Source organism: Acomys russatus, chromosome 30, assembly GCF_903995435.1.
Source record: "Acomys russatus chromosome 30, mAcoRus1.1, whole genome shotgun sequence".
In the NCBI taxonomy this organism is placed as follows: Eukaryota; Metazoa; Chordata; class Mammalia; order Rodentia; family Muridae; genus Acomys; species Acomys russatus.
The window spans coordinates 25,572,032-25,593,438 of NC_067166.1; the positions used below are offsets into that span (position 1 = coordinate 25,572,032).

At 43.1% G+C, this 21,407-nt stretch overlaps 1 pseudogene; it reads right to left on the minus strand.

The window, feature by feature from the left end:
* Positions 1–4,624: 4,624 nt before the first annotated feature.
* Positions 4,625–20,994, minus strand: LOC127212396 (eukaryotic initiation factor 4A-I-like; annotated as a pseudogene).
* Between the last annotated feature and the right edge of the window lie 413 nt (positions 20,995–21,407).

Here is a 21,407-nt window from a genome sequence, read left to right on the forward strand (position 1 = left end):
CCACTCGGGAGGCAGAAGCAGGTGGATCTCTGAGTTTGAAGCCAGCTTGGTTTACAGAGTAAGTTCCAGGTCAGCCAGGGCTATACTGGGAAACCCTGTCTCAAAAAAAGGCGTTGGGGGGATGGACTGCCTCATGATTTGAGTATATAATTCATGACAATGAGGAAGGCTTGGTGGCAGAAATGTGAGGCACTGACCTCCCAGTGTCCCTAGTCAGCAAATGGAAAGAGATGAATCCCAGTGATCAGAATGCTTTTCTCAGTCGGGGCCTGGAGCTCACGGGATGGTGCTGTCTACGCTTAGGGTGGGTTCTCCCTCTTCATCTGAAATGTTCAGGAAACATTCTCCTGGATGCATTCAGAGGTATGTTGCTATGGTGATGCTAAATCCAAGCAAGGTGGCAAAATTAGCCCATCAGGACACAAAACAAGCTTGTCTTACTATTAATAATGATAATTCGACCATTTATGGTGCTGAAGACTGGTTGCTTCTACTTTTGTTTAGTTAGGTGTTTTAATTACTTTTCCTCTTGCTGTAATAAGATTCTCTGACAAAAGCGACTTCAGAGAGAAAAGGCTTATTTTCACTCACAGGTCCAAGATAGAGTCCATCGTGGCAGAGGAGTCATTGAGGTAGGAGGTGGAGCGATGGCCACATTGTCTATGCAGTCAAGAAGCAGAGAGCATGGATGACTGCTTCCTGTGGTCTTATAAAGTCCAGGATCCCCATTCAGGAAATGGGCAGGCCTTCCTACCTCAGTGAACCTAATCAAGTCAATGTCACACTGGCACACTGAGAGGCCAGTCATCAAATTGACAATTGAGCTTAACCAACACAGTAAGTAACTTGAGGTTTTGTAATCAATGTGTTTTCACTCAGTGGCTTTGGAATCTACTGAGGGTCTTTGTCTCAACAACTATTATATTGGGAATTGAGTTATCAAATGGTGATTTCTATCATCGAATTTACATTTATTAACTGTATCCTTTAAAAAAAATCATTTCTTCTCTCTGAGGGATAGCGTTTGACTGTTGGATGTTATAACCAACAGTTGTCATTCTTTTATAATGTTCAACTTATTCCAAATCTAGCCAGTGAAATCCACTCTAAGTTACTTCCTGTGTTCCATTGGCATGATGTCATCAGGTCTTCGGCTTGGTTTTTGGTTTTGTTTTGCACTGTATTATATTGTTTTAAAATTTTATCTGTATTACCTGTATTATCTGTAGGCCCGGTTAGCAATCAATTAAGACACAGACACTTGTTATATTTTAAAATAGCCTTATTTAACCTGGGGCAGGGCAGATATCAATCCTCTAAACTACTTTCCATAGTGGGGCCTCAGGCATGGGATCCCTGCCCCAACCCCATGCCACCTGCTTCTAATAATTTCTATCAAGCTACCTCCCATCTATAATCCCGTATACTTGTTAATGTTCTTCATCTGGGCCAGATTCTCCATCCACGCTGGCCATGTGTTACTCCTCCAGCTAACCCATGATGGCCTTCATTTCTTCCCTTCAGGTCTCCTTTCTCCTGGTGGCGGTTTTTTCTTCTTCCCAGAATTCCTCTCTCTCATAGCCCCACCTATCTCCTTTGCCTTGGCCAGGTGAGATGGCTTTTTATTAAGCAAAAGGTTGGCTACAGAGACAGTAAGCACGAATTAGCATCAAAATACATCAGACCATTCCCCCCAACACTATTACTTTTTCAGATAAGATGCCAAATATCAACTTGAGCCTTCCTGGAACAAACCATTCCCAAGATGTGCTACTTCTTTCAATGGAGAATACAATTTAGGAATCCATGAAGGTGTGAGTGGTTTTTTTTTTTTTTTAATGATGATGAAATTTCAAGTATTGCTATTAGCTTTGGCCCTCCTAAACATTTTTCAGATATACTATATGTAACACAGAGGAACACTGTTCCTCTAAGTCATATGGTAGACTGTAATGCAGACGCCATCTTGGGGCTCCAGAAAGCTGGCTGAGACCACAAAGACTTAGCTGAATAGAATCCAACATCTTAGTTTCAACATCAGCAATCCTGAAAAAAAAAAAAGTGACATCTGGAGAAAATTGTGGACTTTTTCCCTTAATATTTTAGATGTCATCCTGTATCACTGAAGAGACAGAGACCAAAATTTCTATTTTTTTCCAGCTGTTCTCACAGTAGCCTGTTGACCCCACCCATATCATTTGTATATAGTAATCTGAAAATAGATCTCATGTGAATTAAATAACCGATTCATTTGTTCATGTACTTTTATCATCTCGACCTCAGGATATAGCAGAACAAACTCCTTTGCACCCAGCACAGGCATCTAATGCTGGAGATTAGCACATGCTATGTACCATAAATGCCATTCCATTCGTAGCCCTGCTATCCAATTTGACTTACTGACTGAGACAGCAGAACTCTCCTCACTCTGTCCAGCATCCGGTGACCTGGAAGGAGTCATCTTACCCAACCAGATTCCCTTTCTCAAGCACTTGAACTGAGAATCCCAGGAGGTCATTTCAGGCTTTAGTAGCCTAACATGGAGTAGGAACTCACAGCTGTGTGTGAGGTGAGACTATAATGATGCCCTGGAAACCATGGTAACTGGAGTAGGAAGTAGAATCCAGGATGATGGAGCCACACCATGCCTGAAAAATGGAAACATGACATTCTAGCCTGCTATCATTTCTAGTCATGGGTGTCCGAGGAGTTTTCACATCCTTGAAATCACCTTGACTTTTCCTCAGAATTAGTTTAATTGTTGTTTTGCAACTGACAGATCTTGGCTCTAGTTCTCGGCAGCACAACCGCACACGTCCTTTTTAGTCTCTTTGTTGTTGTTGTTGTTATGCAAAACTATTGAGTATTGGGATTGTTTTATCTGCAATTACCGGATGAATAGGGCACTGTCAAACATTCGTTTAGAAGAAAAGCTGCTTCTAAATGGACAGAACACTCATTTCTTTGGCCAGCGTGGGAAAATGTCTGCAAATATGTGGCCCCTGCTTTGCCGCCAGAGTTTGGATCAATCCGACTACTAGCCATTTAGACAATCAGAACTCAGCCGTGCCTAGAACATATATGTCAGCCTCCTGACGTGAACTTACGCTATCTGACAGAAACTCATAGTGAGACCCTCATCTTTCCTACCGTGCAACCAAGAAGCACTCAGCATTGCCATTTGAGAACAGCAAACGTACATAGTGATTTAAAGTTAGGACACAAAATGCCACAAACGTGAAGGGCTAACAAATTTGAACTGAGTTACAGAGGAAAAGAATAAGAGAAAGCAACTTTGGAGGGATGCAATGTGGTGTGTATCTGACGTTTTCTTGAGTATGACCAGCTCTAGACTTCGACTTAGAAACCCTATATTCATTCACACAGGTGTTGGACATTGTGGTCCTGTTTCCACTCCCTGTCACCTGGCTGGTGCATACCTCATCTAGAGCCTCTGCTTGTTAGTTGGCAACCACCCACAGCAGAGCACACTCTCACGAACTATCCCAGGCCATCAGGAGCTGCTGGCCCATGTTTCACACAGGAGAACAATGGCCGGGCTTCTTGTTTCCAGTCAGCTCTGTGATGTTATTCTTTTTTTCTTTTTCTTTTTTTCTTTTTTTTTTATTTATGATTTTCTTTTTTCTTTTTATTTTATTTTATTAATTTATTCTTGTTACATCTCAATGGTTATCCCATCCCTTGTATCCTCCCATTCTTGCCCTAGAGTTCCGTGTTGACTCAAGCGAGGGGCTGGGGTTCCAATTTCCACATCCACAACTGGCTTCCACGCCCTGTATCTTGCTTTCTCTGGCCCTCTGCTGGTTTTGCCTGAGGCCATTCTCTCAGTGAGTAAACAAAGCCACTCTTCTACTTGTTTCTGTCTCCAGTGGCACACAGCTACCCGGTTGAGGCATTCCAGTTCAATTACAGTTTCCCTCTGAGGATTCCATCTCATCACATGTGTGGCCCATTTTGCACCTGGCACTAGAATAGGTTTTTTTTTTTTTTTTTTTTTTTTTTTTTTTTTTTTAAAGGAGAGGAAAAAGGGTTTTGCTTAGGAAAATGCCTTTACAAGCTGATCAAGGGCTGGAAGAGCAATCGTCACGGCAGGGTTCACATTAAAGAGGCGGGTGATGTGTAAAGCTGCCCTGCATTCAGGATGGGAACACTCTTTATGCAGACCCAGAAAGGGGTCAGGGATTGGGCAAAAGTGAAAAGTCTGACATGAAGATGTGAAAAAATTCCCAATGGAGAAGTTGTCCAATGACATCTAAAATCATGAGTGCTTAATAACCATAAATTGTGCTGTTCTGTTGTGTGGATTTAATTGGCCAGAACAAACTTGTGGGCGTGATTATGGGAGAGGTAAAACCAGTCAGGGCTATGGGAACTCCCATCTCACACCATTTTGCTGACCCCACAATATCTTTTCTATTTTTATTTTTTATTTTTTGCCTCAAAAAGTGACATTTATTCAAAGAGAGAGGAAAATAAAAACAAAAACAAAACAAAACAAATCAAACAAGATGCCCATCCCTTGGTTCCCATCCCTCTCCCCTCAAGCTGTTCCTCAGCCCTCTAGGACTGAACTGTGGCTAGGGCCAGGTAGCAGAAGAACCCCTCAAGTGAGGTCAGCAACACTGAGGAGCATCTCTTCAATGGAGGTGTTTAGAAAGTCTCAGTGTCTCAAAGAGTCCTCTTGTCTTCTTCTGCCAACATGTTACTAGCCACACCCTTATGGCCAAACCTACCACCTGGACCAATTCTGTGGATGTAGTTTTCCCTGTTGGTGGGAAGGTCATAATTGATGGCTATCAGCCAGTCCATCTGCCTTCTGCTATTAATAAAGATGACTGCCTGGGTGACAGTGTTTCATACGAGTCACACAATGTATCAGGCTTCCACTCCTCTCATTCCACATTGATGTGGAATTGGAAGATACCCTCCACGGTTAACTCTTCCTTCTTGACAAGAATCCGAATGGGGTCTCTCCTGAACTTCTTGGTCACCTCAAGGACGTCAGAAGGCACTGTAGCAGACAACAAAACTACCTGTGTGTTACTGTTAAGCTTTTGGTCCTTGAACCCACAGCTTAACATTTCATCATCTGCTTCATCCAGCACAAACATCTTGATATATTTAGGGGACAGGCATCTCTGGTTAAGCATATCAAGCGTGCAGCCAGGGGTGCCCACAATGATATGGGGGAGCTTCCATTTGCAGCATCTGCACCTCAGCACCCACGCTGGTTCCCCCCAACACAGGCATGACAAGAGGTACCCATGTAGTCTCCTAATGCCATAACGGTCTTCTGTGTCTGCTGAGCCAATTCACGAGTGGGTGGCAGAACCAGAGCCTGAGGAGCCTCCAGATCTAACTCGATCTGCCGCAGACTTGATGTGGCAAATGTAGCTGTCTTCCCAGTCCTAGAAGGGCCTTGAGCAATCACATCCTAACCCTGATACAAGGAAGAGCAACTCGCTGCTGGATGGCAGAGGGCTTCTCATAACCATAGGCATAAACACCATGGAGGAGGGATTCTGAGAGATTTATGTCATTGAAGCTATCCACAATCTCACTCCAGTCACTCTCGATGACGCCTTCAGGCTCCATCTCATCGGGGGCCATTGTCTCTGGATCGAGAATCCTGACTTGCAGACAAGATCCTTAGAATATAGCCACAATGTCTTTTCAAGGGGGGTGATAGGCCACGGGTCTTGGCATCAGCCCATAGAAAAGTAAATGACTTTCCATGGAGAAACTCATAGAGACAGAGAGAAGCAGCCCTGATGCAAAATGGATTCAAAGAGTATATGTGACAAGGTGCTCTTCCCATTTAAGATGCCTCAGAAGCAAGAAGAAAAAGACTGGCATGTGAACACAGATAGGCACACAGACACTGAAACACACCACGCCCTGGCACCCTCACACACATGCACACACAAACACAGACATGCACACACATGTTTGTGCACATGCACAGGCACGTGCACGCACGCGCGCGCGCGCGCGCACACACACACACATGCACAAGTACACCCCCCCATACACACATACACACTTGCACATTTGTGACCTCACAGTCTTTGATGAGATTCTGGTAAAGTGGAACGGAAAGCACTTCCAGTTTGCAACATGGTTATATAACCTTTATTTGGTTTTCTGTCTTTTTTTTTTTTTTTTTTTTGTTTCCTCCCATAAAAGACAACATCAGTGCCTATTAGCACTGGCCTTGGGAAGATTAAGTGCTTTTAGAAAGAGTACCCTGGCACAAAGAAAGAACAAGCATATCCTGGTAACTAAAACCGGTTTCCTAGGAGGACAGACATCTTCTGTCTCCCCAGTCCTCTAAGGCCCGCTGACTTTCTCATGTCCCGTATCAAATGCTTGCTTCACAAGGATTCTACCAGCCTCCTCCCAGTCAACATGAGCTCTTCGCTCTTTGAGCCATCTGTAGCTTACCGTTTGAAGGATTCTTAGCATTAAGGTGTGCTATGCCTCCTGTTGTTTTATCCGATTATGAACCATCTCAGAAAATAAACGAGGACAGAGACAGTTGACAGGAAGAGTTGAAAAAAGTTTCCCTGACTACATTATAGGAAGTCAGTCATTGGACCAGAGCAAGCCTGATTCAGCGGAAGCATTTCATAATGGCTTTATATGTTTTCCAAATAAAACAACAGCACAGCATGTATTAACATGAATTCTTCACTCTGTTGACTCATCTAATATTCACTATGGCCCTGCTATCTTCACTTATTGACAAAACAACCGAAGCAAGAAGATGCTAAGGAGATCTCATCTCAGGAAGTGCAGGGGCCAGATGTGAATCCAAGCAATTACCCCAGAAGAGAAGAAGAGGACAAGTGGGAGGGAGGAAGGGGGACAAGAGATGGGAATGGGAGGTTGAACATAATTGAAACAGGATGATGTACATACATGGAAGTGGCATAGTGAAACTCTGCTATTCTGAGTGCTAAAAAATAATGAAATATAAAATGAAAGCCAGGGGAGGAATTCAGGCTCTTAACTGGTGACTCATGCAGGCCTGGTGTGGAACTTAAAAAAAAAACTTCTGGCCTACAGATTCCATTCCTCTCTCAACAGCATGCCATGAGCACTCGATACAGAGTGGAGGAGCTTAAAGTAAAGGAAACAAAATCATTGTTTTCTTTCCTTTTGTCCTGGATGCTTCAATTTCTATATACTCTCAATTTCTTCCTGTTGCCTGCTCTTTTAAATGGGAAGCTTAGGAAACCATGAGTACAGATCCAGGCCTTTAGCATCTATTTTATCACTCCAAATCAAGCTTCCAATGCCTTAAATATGTTTCACATGGGTGTTGAGATGAGTCTCAGATCCAAAAATATGTTTATGAAGGTAATTGTTAATAGCTCAGCTTTGACACAGGGCAAAGCAACCATAAACCCAGTCACTCACTCCATGAAAGAGCTACTTCAGTGAAAAGGTGGGAAACAGGTAAATTTGAAAGTTGTCTGCTCCCTCTGAATCTGTCATTTTATTTTAGTAGTTTACATTTTCCATGATGACTAAAATTCCTCTGTATATTGAATATATAATCCTTTGTGTTTCTTCTCAGTATTCTTCCTGGACTTGGCTATTAAAGGTAAGACTTAATTTTCATAAGCTCATGTTGCTTGCCATAGTGTCCTGTACTATAAGGATTTCTTGAATTAGGATGACTACGAACATTAGACACACATTACATCTGTTACCGTATGAGCAGGGAGTAGAAGAGGAAGTAAGAAGAACCAAAAAGTAACTGGAAGCAAAGTAAAGACAGGACCACTTCCTGATGTGTGGGTTCAGAAAAGGCGGAGCAGCACAGGTGGAAGTATGGGAAGGCACGTGTTCTTCCCTTGGCATTCATACTGAAATCCTGACTCCACTGTCAGACATAGGAGGTCAGGCCTTTAGAAGGGGCTTGGGTAGTGAAAAGAGTGAAAAAGATCAGCATTCTCATAGGAAGCGACCTCTTGGGTTGAGCCTGGTGCTACATTTCTTTAATGCCAGCATTTGGGAGGCAGAGGCAGGAATCTTTGTGAGTTTGATGCCAGCTTAGCAGTCGACATAGTGAGACGAAGGGGTGGGTGTGAGTGGGGAGGAGAAAGGGAAGAGGATGTGCTTTCTTCTTCCACCACGTTTCTACAACCCTGTGGTCTGCAACCCAGGAGGAGGTTCTTCGTCTGGACCTGACCATGTTTTATTCTGACCTTGAGCTTTCAGCCTCTGGAACTCTGAGGGGGGAGGGGAGCGGATTCTGTTATTTCTAAGCCTCCTCTAAGCATTGATGGTGCTTTGTTCTTAGCAGCCTGAATGTGCTATAAGACAGAAGCTGTTAGCTCCCCTACTTCTGAAGACACAGGGAGAAGGAGTTGCTATTTTAATCTGTCAAGAAGGATAGCCCCGGGAGCGCGGTGTGACTTAGAGAGAGAAGGAAGAGCAGGTGCCTTGATGACCTTTTCATCCCTTGTGATTTTTAGCTCCTGGAAAGGCACCTCACTCATTGGTTGGACTAACGTGAGATCAAAAGTCAGAGCAGTTCCGGTTGGAGGGTAATGTGATGGGTGTGCAGAGACTACGACACAGATCCATGTCCGTTCAGTGACTACTGACAATCGCATATGTCTAAAGCACCGTGTACTGTTATGTGGGAGAAACAAAGATGAAGATGGCCCTGGTCCTGTGGGAAGTGCCTAGTTACATCTCAGAAGGGAGTCTTAGTTGGTTACAGTGGAGAAACGGGCTTTACTTTTTCAAGTATTCCTGTAGTATGTGCACCTGCTGAAAATGGGTTTGTAAGGGGAAGTGAAAGTGTGCTCTTCTGCATCTCCTCAACAGCCTTTATTGTAGTGGCTAAGTCTGTTTAATTCTACAGATAATCCCCATGCCTCCCAAAAATACGCTTACACAAGCATGTTGGTTGAACAACCATGGACATTGCTAACTTCAATCAGACCAGCTGTCTGTGGAAAATAGCCCCAGAGAAAAGATGTGTATTCAACAAGAGTTTCAAACCACCTCCAGCCTACAGCTAAGATCACCCACCACCCAAGAGACTGCAGGCAGTGTAAGCCTCTCACACTTTTGTCAACATTTTATTGGTTTGTAGCAGTAAATGGATACTTAAAAAGTCAAGTAATATTACAATACTCATGGGGGTTGGGGGAATTGTCTGTGATCCCGAAGTTCCAGTTTTCAGCTTGTCAGCTCTTTCTTCTGTTTATATCCAGGTCTCTAAATGCATACTGAAACATTTTGACATATATGCATCTAAGCATTCATAATAGTCATACAGATAAGACAATGTTTACAAAAAAGTTTGTGTCTTTTGTTGGCTATGTTTCTTTTACTGTTAAATTTATTTATCCACACCTTTGGTTGAGGTTTCCAAAAAAATTCTATAACTTAAGGGCTAAGTAATCTCAATAAAGCAAAAGGAAGCTTCTTACTGTAATAATTATATCCTTGGGGTATACACCAGCTTAAGTGCCAGCCAATGCCTTAAGTGTAATTAAGGAAATATGGATACTTACTACTTAAAGATGGTCCTCACTGGGTGTGGTGACAGGTACCTGCAATCTCAGTACTGTTGAGACTGAGCCAGATCCTAAGTTCAAGAGCAACTTGGGGGTACGCAGTGAGTTGTTCTCTCAACAGAGAAAGGAAAAGGATCAAAACAGACAAATCTATACAAGTGTATTTCATAAATGTGATTTTATTTTCTGATCTTTGTTTACTACTATGTATTTATTCATTTTCATTCACCCCAGTATCACATTCAGTTTTTCAACAAAATAAAACAAAATCTAAACCATATCCAACCTCCCATGCCACAAGGACAGACTCCTGATATCTTGCCTTGAATTCTGTCATGTTTGTCCCTAAGATTGGATAACGTACTTGTATTTAATATTTCATTTGGAACCCAAATTTATTTTGTAATGTAATAATAAATTATTTATTTTTTACAAACACCTACCACTCTGGGTCTGTGTGTTATGTCCCAAAAAATTGGTAGGAATATTATGTTCCAAAGTTGTTTTTCAATAAAACCAATTTAGTTCCATTTCTGAATACCACATTTTCCCATCATTATAAAAAATCCTTTTGAAAGCATTCTTTCTGCTAAATGGTTTGGTGTGGGGTCTATTTTAAGCATATGAACAAGCCACTTATTTCCTTACATGAGAGCAAAGGGTTTAAATTACAGATGAAAATTCCATCCAGTTCCATAAACCTTTGTCAGGGTGGACGTGGGTGTGTCCTTATCACAGACAAGATGTTGGAATATAAGGACATCTAAGGGGACACCTCAAGATTAGAAGCTCATGGTCTTTGGTGAGGCACACAGACGAAATAAGTGAAATATGAGGTGTGTGGAATTGAAAGGCAAATGAAGGACACAGGCCGTTAGTGTTGGTAGTTTCCAGAATATGGAGACATCAGTGTGGGCTAAAGAAGTTGATACCTGCTTCCATGTGGTTGTTGGGGTCAGAGCAGCCTGAGAAACAGTAAGTTGAACACAGGTTTGGGAGGGCAGGATCCAGAAGATAAAACCAAACAAATCAAGTAGAGACACTGTGGAGATTGACATCAGGGTGGTTTGGGTTATAAGGTCATTCTGTGACCATTGTTTCTGAGGACACATCAGCTTGAACTTACACTAACATGCTTCAATAGTGAAAGCCATAGGCCAATAAAGTTTAGCCATGAGAAACACCTTCCGTACTGTGGAAAAATACAGTGATTTAAAGTAGAGACCGTTATGGCAAAGTGAGCTCAAGGCAGGCAAGCTTTAAGTGAACGAGACTTACACTCTTTCAGCAAATTTTCTATGCCATCAGCTCGAGTTGCCTTTGGGCCTGTTTGCATTTTCCCATTTCCCCTGTTGCTCCCTATAACTCTATCCCACTTATTTTTCTTCCCCTTTCCATTCTGGCCAGGCCTAGACACATTCTGGAAAGACTGGAGCTGTATGCCAAGAGGCACTCATTTCAGATTTGTGCTTCATCATGCGTAGCTCATTAGATTTCATGCTTTTGCCAGAACGGAAGCTGCAGGTGCTGGTCTAAAAGCAATATAGATGTGTTTTTGAAGTGTTCCCAGCTAGTGCAAAATTTGAGCTGCGAAGACCACCTAGAGTCCAAATAAACACCATGGGAGCAGCGGTTCTGCACTCTCCTACCTTTAGGCTGAGACAGATCAATTCATGTGAAAGCAATTTATCATAAGACTAGTTTGCTGAAAAGCCAATTTGCTGAGCACCAGTTTACCCAAAAAGTGATTTATGGATGAGCAGTTAGCTGATTAGGTAATTTATCAAAAGATCTATTTGCGGAATTACCAACACACAAAACATCTTTCTATCAACTGCTACAGCACAAGGACCCATTTATTCATCCTATCAGCCAAAGGCCAAAGTGCAAATCTAGCGCAGCTAGTTGACTTTTTTTTTTTTTTTTTTTTAAGCAGCTAATGTAATCTCATAAGTACTTTTCTTCCCTACCCAGTCCCTCTGAGCATCGTGGGCCAGGGAACTCCAGGCAAGGCTTTCTCTCTGTGATGATTTTAATTTGGAAGTAGGTGCTTGGAATTGTTTAGAGACAGGTGGCCCTGGGAACTACATAATGCAAGGCTCAGTGGTTGCCTCTCATGGCTGGAGCTGTCCCTCCACTCTGCCCAGCTTATCTTTCTCTCCAGTGACTTTTTGTCCAAAAGGCAAGAGGTAGTAGACACAAGTCTCCCCTTCCTGAGTTTTATTTTCCCCCTCTTCAAAAATCTCCTGGAGGCTGAAAGGGACAAATTGCCACTTCCTCCAGGCTTGTTAGAACTTGCCTCTTTTCTGGTCCTTCATCTGGAGGGGACTTTCTTACTTCCTTCCACCCTTCAATTGGGCTGTAATGACAGACTGGCTCCCTGCCTGAGGACTTAATTGATTGGGGAGAAGAAAGAAAAAGTAATCAGAGTTTCACTTGGGTTGTTTTCTTTCTGATCTCTTCTGTCCTCACGTAAGTTGGACCTGCGACTTGCTGTACTGCCTTGTTACAGGCAGCAAGCAAGAATTACAGCTAGATTTTTAGAACAGTTGTTCTTAGCCTTCCTAACTCCATGCCCTTTTAATACATTTCCTCATGGTGTGATGAACGCCCATCCATACCTATTTTGTTGCTACACTGTACCGGTAACTTTGCTACTGTTATGAGTTGTAATGTAAATATCCAAAGGTTTTAGATAACCCCAGTGAAAAGGTCACTTGACTTCCTAGAAGGGTCCAGACGCGTAGGTTGACAGGCACGGTTTTAGGCAGTTACACTGGTGTGGGAAAGCCACCATGGACCAAATCAACAGCAAGGGGCAAGAGGCCCCAGGCAAGCTGTAGAGGACCCCACACAAGTTCGTTAGCCACAGCCTCCATCAGCCGAGGCAGCAGCACAACGTAAGGGAAGGAGCTCGTGGGAGAGTCACAGTTTGCCTCAGAACTGGTATAACCAACTCCCTGCGAGGGTTGTGAGCTAATGTCACTTTGGGGACAAGATTGAGGGGGAAGTCTCTGAGAGACAGCATTTCTGGAAGGGGACACTGAAAAGAAAGAGAAGAACATAAGATACATCCAAGGGGGATTAGAGAAACACCATCCGCTTTAACAGTTGACAGCAATGGGCTCCCCGCAGATGCTACTCAGCCATTGCTTCTCCTTTGCTGATTGCCGTTCTCAGACATTTTAAATTCTAGGTGTTGTATAGGTCACCAATGATCAGTTTCTGTTTTTTTTTTTTTTAAATGAAGGCATTGGATATTTTATTTCCATCTATTTTCCATCTAGTCTCCTTACTTTCTTTCTTTTTATCATTTTTATCAGTAGATATTAATTGTGCACAATAGATATCATTATGAGATTTTCGTACACATTAAATAACTATGTGAGCACATTCCTTCCTGCTTTTCTCCCTTGTTTTCCCCATCCTCTGTTCTGCTTCTTCCCAATTAATCTCCTACTTCATGTCTTGTCATGCGTGTCACCCCCAAACCCCAGCTCTGTCTCTCTGCCTCTCTCTCTTGTTTTTGATGACGTAATGAGTTTTACCAGGGTTGCAAGCACATTTAATTAGTTCCTTTGTTCCTGGAGTGTGACAGAATGAGGTAGAATTACAGAGGCACATGGGCCATTGTGTCCAGCGCCTTTTGTTTCCCCACATCTGTATCCATGTCATCCGAGCAAGCAAATGGATCTTTTTACTTCAAACTTTCAGAGCACCCACTCTGCTTCTCTAAGCCCAGGGGCGTTTTACTCTTCAACCATCAGGATGCTTTCCAGGGTGATGAAAGGAATGGCAGCCCATTTGTCTGTCGTATTTGCAACACTCATGAGCACTGAAGTCTCTGAGATTTGAAGAGGCTTGCTTTGTTTTATTTTGCGTTAGATGTGAGGCAAGAAAGGCCTCTTCCAAGCACACGGTATCTCACTTCTGTGCTTTGCTGTCTCCAAAGAGAATTGTAAAACCAATGAGCTTGAACCAAACTGAGGCTCTGCTGGGAAATGTTCAAATGGGCTGAGTCGTGGAGCCTGGAATCAAGAGGGAGTCTCACGGCTATGCCTCGTGTCTTATCTAGGAGACAGCAAGAAAGACTTGCCTCTACCCCTTAAACACAACACTAAGCTGAGCTACTCTTTCATGCATACTCAACAGGGTTAAGCAAAAGGCACCACTTGGTAGAACTTTCGTAGACACACTGGGTGCCACCCTGTGACCAGATGCTCCTGTACTTGGGACTTAAGGAGATCTCCAGGAACTGAAAAAATTAGATTCTTCTAAGGTTCAAAATAAGACTGGCAAAGTTGCTAGCCAAGCAGGATTGGCAGGTCATCATTCTTATAAGACAACTTTAGTTCCAAATTCTGTGATTTTAACCCCAAATATCTTCTGGCTCATACTGCTCCGTGAAACTTAAAAAGTGGACACGTAGATAATTGCTTTTCGCTAAACTGATGTGTGTTGGAAATAATTTTATGTTTTTGGAAACTGTCTCTACATATTTGCCAGATGAATAGCCTTGAATTAGTGTATAATTAATTTCTCAACTTATTGTTGTACAAAATGAAAATAACTACTATCACATAGGATTGTGTCAGGATTAAATTATATAAATTAGAATACTTTGTATGCTTTAAAATATCTAGACTATGTGAGATATTTACTTACAAAAACTCCTGTATCAACAACAGAATAACATAAAAGAAAAATAATATTTTCCATTCTCTCATGATAAAGTTTCTCTTCAGTATGTTTTATAATTTAGTAGAATTACAAAAGACATGCAATATGATGGAGCACAAAGTGCTGTACTGCCATCTTTTGGAAAACCCGTGAACTACACTTGTGTGCCAGTAAATAGATTTTCAAGTCTCAGAATGGTCGGTTGGTTATCTATTAAATGGTGGAGTAATGGTGGCTCCTGCTCCGTAGAGTCTGGAGGCCTTGCTACAAACCTACGAGATTGCCCCAATGGAAGGAATCGAATTGAGAGTGACGAAGAGCTGTGCTTACAGAAGGACTGGCTGCTGGAATGCTTTCTGTTAAACCTGGAAGGGATATTAGAAGTCAGCCCTTGCGGGTGGTTTCCTGTCTGCTTCCCCAGAGGGAATTCAGCCTCGGGATTTAGTGATGGGAGGAATAACAGAAGCTGCGCGGAGAAGAGACTTAGCCAGTCCCTGGCACAAAGGAGAGACCAGAGACATCTGGGCTGCGCATAGATCCGTGTGTCCTTCCGTGAGTGAGTGGACATGTGGACGGACACAGGAAACACGTCATAACTGGTCCCTTTCTCATCCTCAGTTCTGTTTGTGCAGTAAGTAGAAATTAGAGACTCTATCAAGTTGTTCCCTTGGGATTATGAGTGCTCGCCAGGATCCTGTCGCTTACTAACACACCCCGCCATCGGGCAGGACCGGAATTGGAGAGAAACTTAGAAAAAAAACTCTGTCTGTATTCCTCAGGCTGTGCAGGTTGTACCTACAGAGGAGTTTGAGGAGCCATTTTGCTGATGGTGAGTGCTGAGTACTGAGTTGGCAGTGTGTGTGTGTGTGTGTGTGTGTGTGTGTGTGTGTGTGTGTGTGTGCTGGGGAGAAGACAGGAGAGGCCGGAAGGCAAGAGCCAAGAGCGGCGCTTTCTAACGCCATCCTGTTGTGGCAAATCAAGGACACTGAGAGCTGAACAAAGATTCTTCGCCTAGTTAAACCTTAGTCGGGCTTCGGAACTTTCTCCTGGGTGTACCCGTAGTACACACCCTCCCTTACAAGGATCCAGCCTTCCCTAGAACTCTCTGACGCTGACGCCCACAATGCATCACTTTGGATAGCTGATCAGATCCACCATCCCCCTTTGCTGTCTGCTCACATTGGCCGGTCTCTAGCAAGCATCTCAGTAGGTTGGATTAAACAGAATTTCCCTCTGCCCTGATGTTGGATGGTAATTTTCCATCTTTTGAGTCCCTTCCCCAGCCCCTCCTTGGCTGGACATAAAAACTTGTCCTTGTAAAAGGAACTGAGTCCAACACCTTATTCCCATGCAAAACCCTATTGCAGAGCCTCTGACCCTCACTTCAAGGCCCTGAGTAAGGCTGACCTCACTATATTTTAGCAAATATTAGTGAACATTCTTTCCTCTAACAAACTCAAATGATAATGGCTGATGGTGTCCCCAGCTCTCCTCTTCTTCCAGGTTTGCACACAGTCTTCTCCTTAGGGTCACCTCCCTTCAAGCCACCCAGCCTGCCCCTTAGGATAAAGGTTCTCAGACTCTGCTCTCTTAGGCTTTGACTGAGTATCAAGGCAGAGTCACTTCCTGCTTCAGGTTTGAATGCCCCATGGCGGTAGAAGGGGCTAGTTGTCAGTAGGGTCCAAGTAGCTCTTCGGGACCTGTTGGTTTGGGAGCTTGCTATCAAAACGAAACTTATCTCTGAGATTTGGCTGTGGAAGGGGACCAGGATCTGCTTAATTCATATAATTTAGACCCTCTGATTAGAGACGCTTAAGTTTACTGCCCACCCGGCCTGGTTAATAAAGAATATCCCTTCCACCAGGAGAAGGCCTCTAGTAGTTTGACGGATCACTTTAGAAAAGCTGGTGCCATGGTAGCACATCCTCTTAAGACAAACTGCATTTTATCGCAGAACGAACACCCGTTAGAAGTAGTAGCTGCTAAGTGGGTCACACTACGGGCTGCAGCAGACACCTCAGGCACCTTTCGGATGCTACATCAAATTGTTGCACTATGGCTTAGTTTAAGTCTAGCATGGACAAGCGGCTTCTTAAAGCTCTCAGCAACATTCTTGGCCCAAACCACTAAGATTTAATTGTCAGCTCCCAAATGCACTTACATTTCTGTTGGGAGAGTGAGGTGGTACAAGCACTGTCCATGGGTACAGAAATGATAATATTAATTCTTTAAGCAGGATATTGATTTTTAAAGGGTAGGAGGGTAACTCTATGGCACGGTAGGGCTGTATATTAATCTAGTGTGTTCACAAGTTAGTGTATGCAACTGCACATAGAGTGTGCCAAGTTTTGCACATTTTTACTGTGTGTAAATTATGACTCAGTGAGGCCCTGTCTAGATTTCATTTCCTCTCTCAACCCTGCCAATTAGAATTCCTTTTGGGTTTACTAGGGCTTCTTTTTGAAGAATGATCCCTTGGGAACTAGAGAAGCCCTGAGTGTCTTAGTTTAAGGAAACAGGGAGGGTCGGGACTTTCCAAAGGCAGCCACCTCCAACTTTATAACTTTACAGGAGTCAAGTGGTGGTACCATTTCAGATGTCACAAAAGTACCTCTCCACCCACTCCATGCCGGTGCCTGCGTGGGTGTTGCTGGATCAACAACACAGATGAGTTACGTACTGTCACATCGTGTCTGTGCCCACCAGTCTGCAGTGCCCTCTACAAACCCTTGCAATTGTGTTCCATTTCATGAGGAAATTTGGTTTTCTATTTCTGAAGATTGTCGCACAACTTAACAATCTCTCTTTAAATCCACAGCAGCCTTCAACTCATAGTTTGTTCCACATTACATGAAGAAAACTGGTTGACTTGCCTCATTTTCTTTTTCTTTTTTTTCCTTTTTTCTTTTTCTTTTTCTTTTTCTTTTTCTTTTTTTTCTTCTTTTCTTTCTTTTTTTTTTTTTTTTTTTTGGTTTTTTTGAGACAGGGTTTCTCTGTGTAGCCTTGGCTGTCCTGGACTTGCTTTGTAACCCATGCTGGCCTCGAACTCACAGCGATCCACCTGCCTCTGCCTCTTGAGTGCTCGGATTAAAGGCGTGCGCCACCATGCCCAGCTTGACTTGCCTCGTTTTCTCAACAGTCATTTGATCAGGTTACCTGCAGTTTGTACTCACATTCCTGGCCTTTGCTCCTCCTGGCTTGACCTGTTAGTAACTCCCAGACCTTGCAAGACAGACAGTTAAAAAAAAGATACTAGCTAGCCGGGCATGGTGGCAAATGCCTGTAATCTCAGCACTTGGAGAGGCAGAGGCAGGTGGATCTCGATGAGTTTGAGGCCAGCCTGGTTTACAAAGTGGGTCTAGGACATCCAAGGGTACACAGAGAAACTCTATCTCAAACAACAACAACAACAACAACAACACTAGCCAGGCATTAGGGCTCACACTTGCAATCCGAGGCTTTGAGAGTGTGAAGCAGAATTGCTGTGAATTTTAAGCTTAGCTTGGTTTGAGTTTCAGAGTAGCCAATAGAATAAGACATTAATCGATCTGCGTTTTCTCAGCTTTAAATAAAACAAAGCAAACAAAATGTTGATATAATCCTTAACTTATTATCTATTTTTATAAAAAATCAGTGAAACATTTTGGGTACCAGAAGGTTCCTGAGATGCTGACTCCAAGGATGGAATTCTTCACTAGACAAATGGAGGTAAGATTCCTGGTCTTCTCATGAGGCTGAGAAGCTTCTGTAAGGCAGGAGACACTGTCAAGAGAACAAAGCGACAGCCTACAGACTGGGGAAAGATCTTCACCAACCCTACATCTGACAAAGGTCTAATATCCAAAATATATAAAGAACTCAAGAAATTAAACAACACCAAACCAAATAACCCAATTGAGAAATGGGGCTTGGAACTAAACAGAGAATTCTCAACAGAGGAATATCAAATGGCTGAGAAACACTTAAAGAAATGCTCAACCTCCTTAGTCATCAGGGAAATGCAAATCAAAACAACTCTGAGATTCCATCTTACACCCATCAGAAAGGCTAAGATCAAAAATTCAAGTGACACCACATGCTGGATGTGGGGAGAGAGGAACACTCCTTCATTGCTGGTGGGAATGCAAACTAGTACAGCCACTTTGGAAATCTATCTGGTGCTATCTCAGAAAAAAGGGAATCGGGCTTCCTCAAGACCCAGCTATTCCACTCCTTTGAATATACCCAGAAGATGCTCCAGCACACAACAAGAAAATTTGCTCAACCATGTTCATAGCAGCCTTATTCATAATAGCCAGAACATGGAAACAGCCTAAGTGTCCCTCAGTAGAAGAATGGATAAAGAAACTGTGGTACATATACACTATGGAATACTACTCAGCTATTAAAAACAAGGAATTCCCGAAATTTGTGGATAAATGGATTGAGCTAGAAATTATCATAATGAGTGAGTTAACCCAGAAGCAGAAAGACTCAAATGGTATATACTCACTTATATCTGCATACTAGCCCAAGGGGCATGTCCCACGAAAGCCTTCACTTACCAGGAAACTGGGACAGAGGGGAGGACATCCTATTGGGACTCTAGATGAGAGAAGCATGGGAGAATAGCAAACTAGAAGGATCCAGAGGGTCCTAGAAACCTACAAGTAGAACATTATGATAGACAGATTTGGGCCCAGGGGTCCAGCTCAAACTAAGGCACCAGCCAAGGACAATACAGGCTGTAAACTTCAAACCCCTACCCAGATCTAGCCAATGGTCAGAACATTCTCCACAGTTGAGTGGAGAGTGGGATATGACTTTCTCACGTACTCTGGTGCCTCACATTTGACCATGTCCCCTGGCGGGGGAGACCTGGTGGCACTCAGAGGAAGGATAGCAGGATACCAAGAAGAGACCTGATACCCTATGAGCATATACAGGGGGAGGTAATCCCCCTCAGGAACAGTCATAGGGGAGGGGAATAAGGGGAAAATGGGAGGGAAGGAAGAATGGGAGGATACAAGGGATGGGATAAACATTGAGATGTAACAAGAATAAATTAATTAAAAAAAGAAAAAAGAAAAAAAAAAAAGATTCCTGGTCTTGACAGTAGGTAAACACTGAGCTGCCATGATATTCCTTTCTGGTAAGTTTAAGAAGGATACAAAAAGGGAAGTGATTGGCTTTGGCATGGCAGAGCTAGCAATTAGGAGGACTGTGGAACTGGGTACTGATGAGGGAAGATGACAGGCTCGGGGTAGTTGATCCATCCATCTATCCACCATCCACCCACCCATCCATCCATCCATCTATCCATCCACCCATCCATCCATCCATCCAGTGAAATGTGAGAGTCAGTGGACTTATTGGGAACAGGCTAAAGAGCCCTTCTTTCTGTAGCTGGAAGGCACACACACTTGAAGATAAGACTCTATACTTAACTGTGACAGTGGCAGAGTTCAGAAGCAGCTGACTTCCTGATAGAAGAGTTGGGGCCGAAATAAAGACAGAAAGCTGGAAAAAGAACTACTGGTCTTTCAGGTGAGTAGTTTGAACATCCAGATTCTCCTAAACCCTTGTAGCCTGAAGACACACCTCCTCACCTTGTGGGAGACTATACCCACACACATGTACCCCTTTGTCTAATGAGACTGAGATTATTTTTTTCTCAAGATATTTCTGTACTTCCTTGTTCCCACTCCCACACCAATAACTGGGACCAGACCAGCAATGAACACCTGTAATGTTTCTAAAGAGAAGTGCTGAATTGTTCCCCAAAGAGATGATTTACACACATCCACTAGAGACCAGGAAAGTGTCTTTAGGAATAGACTCTAAGTAAGGTAGTTGAAGAGGTGACCAAACATATGTGGAAATGTGGGAACAGTGTTCTGTGACACAGGGTTTAGTACTTTAGTTAAGACCTTGGAGGATGGTTTCAGTATGTTACTATAGTCCTTAGAAGCTTGGAAAAAGAGATGTGCTGGGCAGCCATGCCTGGTATATCAGAAATACCTTGGTGACAACAAAAGAAGGGACTGAAAGGCTTAGGTAGGTGAGCTTGCTGAAAAAGATTTTGCTATGACATTGGAACGCTCACCTTGGTTCTGTTCCATGGGAAAACCCAGGGCACCCTTTATTTTTCCCAGACAATAAAGAATGTGTGAGGGATGGAGGAGCAGCAATGACACCAGGAAAAAGTGTGTAGGTGTTTCTCTGTAGCTCAGGGATGACTGGGCTCCCAGGAATGAGGAAGACAGTAGCATCTTGTATCTTTAGCAAACACCGAATGAGAGTGCCAAACTTGCAGAAGCAAGGTGGGCATAACTCCCATAACGGGCATCAGTATTCAAATATACCACGATAGAATGAGCCTGGAAGATCATTTGAGGTGGCTGATGATTATCATAGCATTCATGTGGGCACATTGAGTGGGCAGGGTACTCTGATAAAATTGAAACTACATAGATAGAAAGCTAACGTCACAGTCTCATACCCAGTTTTACCTATGAGACCAAGAACTCCATAGAAAGAGGCTACACAGTCCCTCAAGACTTACAAAGTCTATACAGCAGTGACCTCCCTCCCCTGAGTCTGTTCCCAAACAGTCATGCAGCAATTTACCCTGGAAACCTTAAAACTGTAAGAAGGGGAGAATTTCAGCATCTTTCAGGGGCATTGGAGGCAGAATGTGAGCGTACACCGATGTCCCAACATTGTCCTCCTCCGTCGGAGAAGAACAAATTGGATTCAGAAGCAGACCCATCTCGCAGTGTGGCAGCAGCTTTTATGAATTTCTTTCATTAATTCTCAAACATTTCTCATTGGAATGGGAGGGCTTAGTGGTTGGCAGCACTGGCATATTGTCCTTAGCCTGGAGAGGAAGAGTTAAGGTACTTGGACAAGAAAGAAAGAAAGAAAGAAAGAAAGAAAGAAAGAAAGAAAGAAAGAAAGAAAGAAAAGAAAAACAGACCTAGTAAACATTCTGGTACTTTCCTGGAAGATCAAATCATTGCTACAAAATATTATGGTGGAGACACCCTTGGCAGATCACAGCAAGGTCCATATATACATTGTTACCAGCTGATCCCAGGAGCCCCAGTAGTAACTGCTGTGCTTAAAACAGTCTCAGGCATGAATACAATGAAGCTCGAACCCAGTTACAAACACTATTTTTTT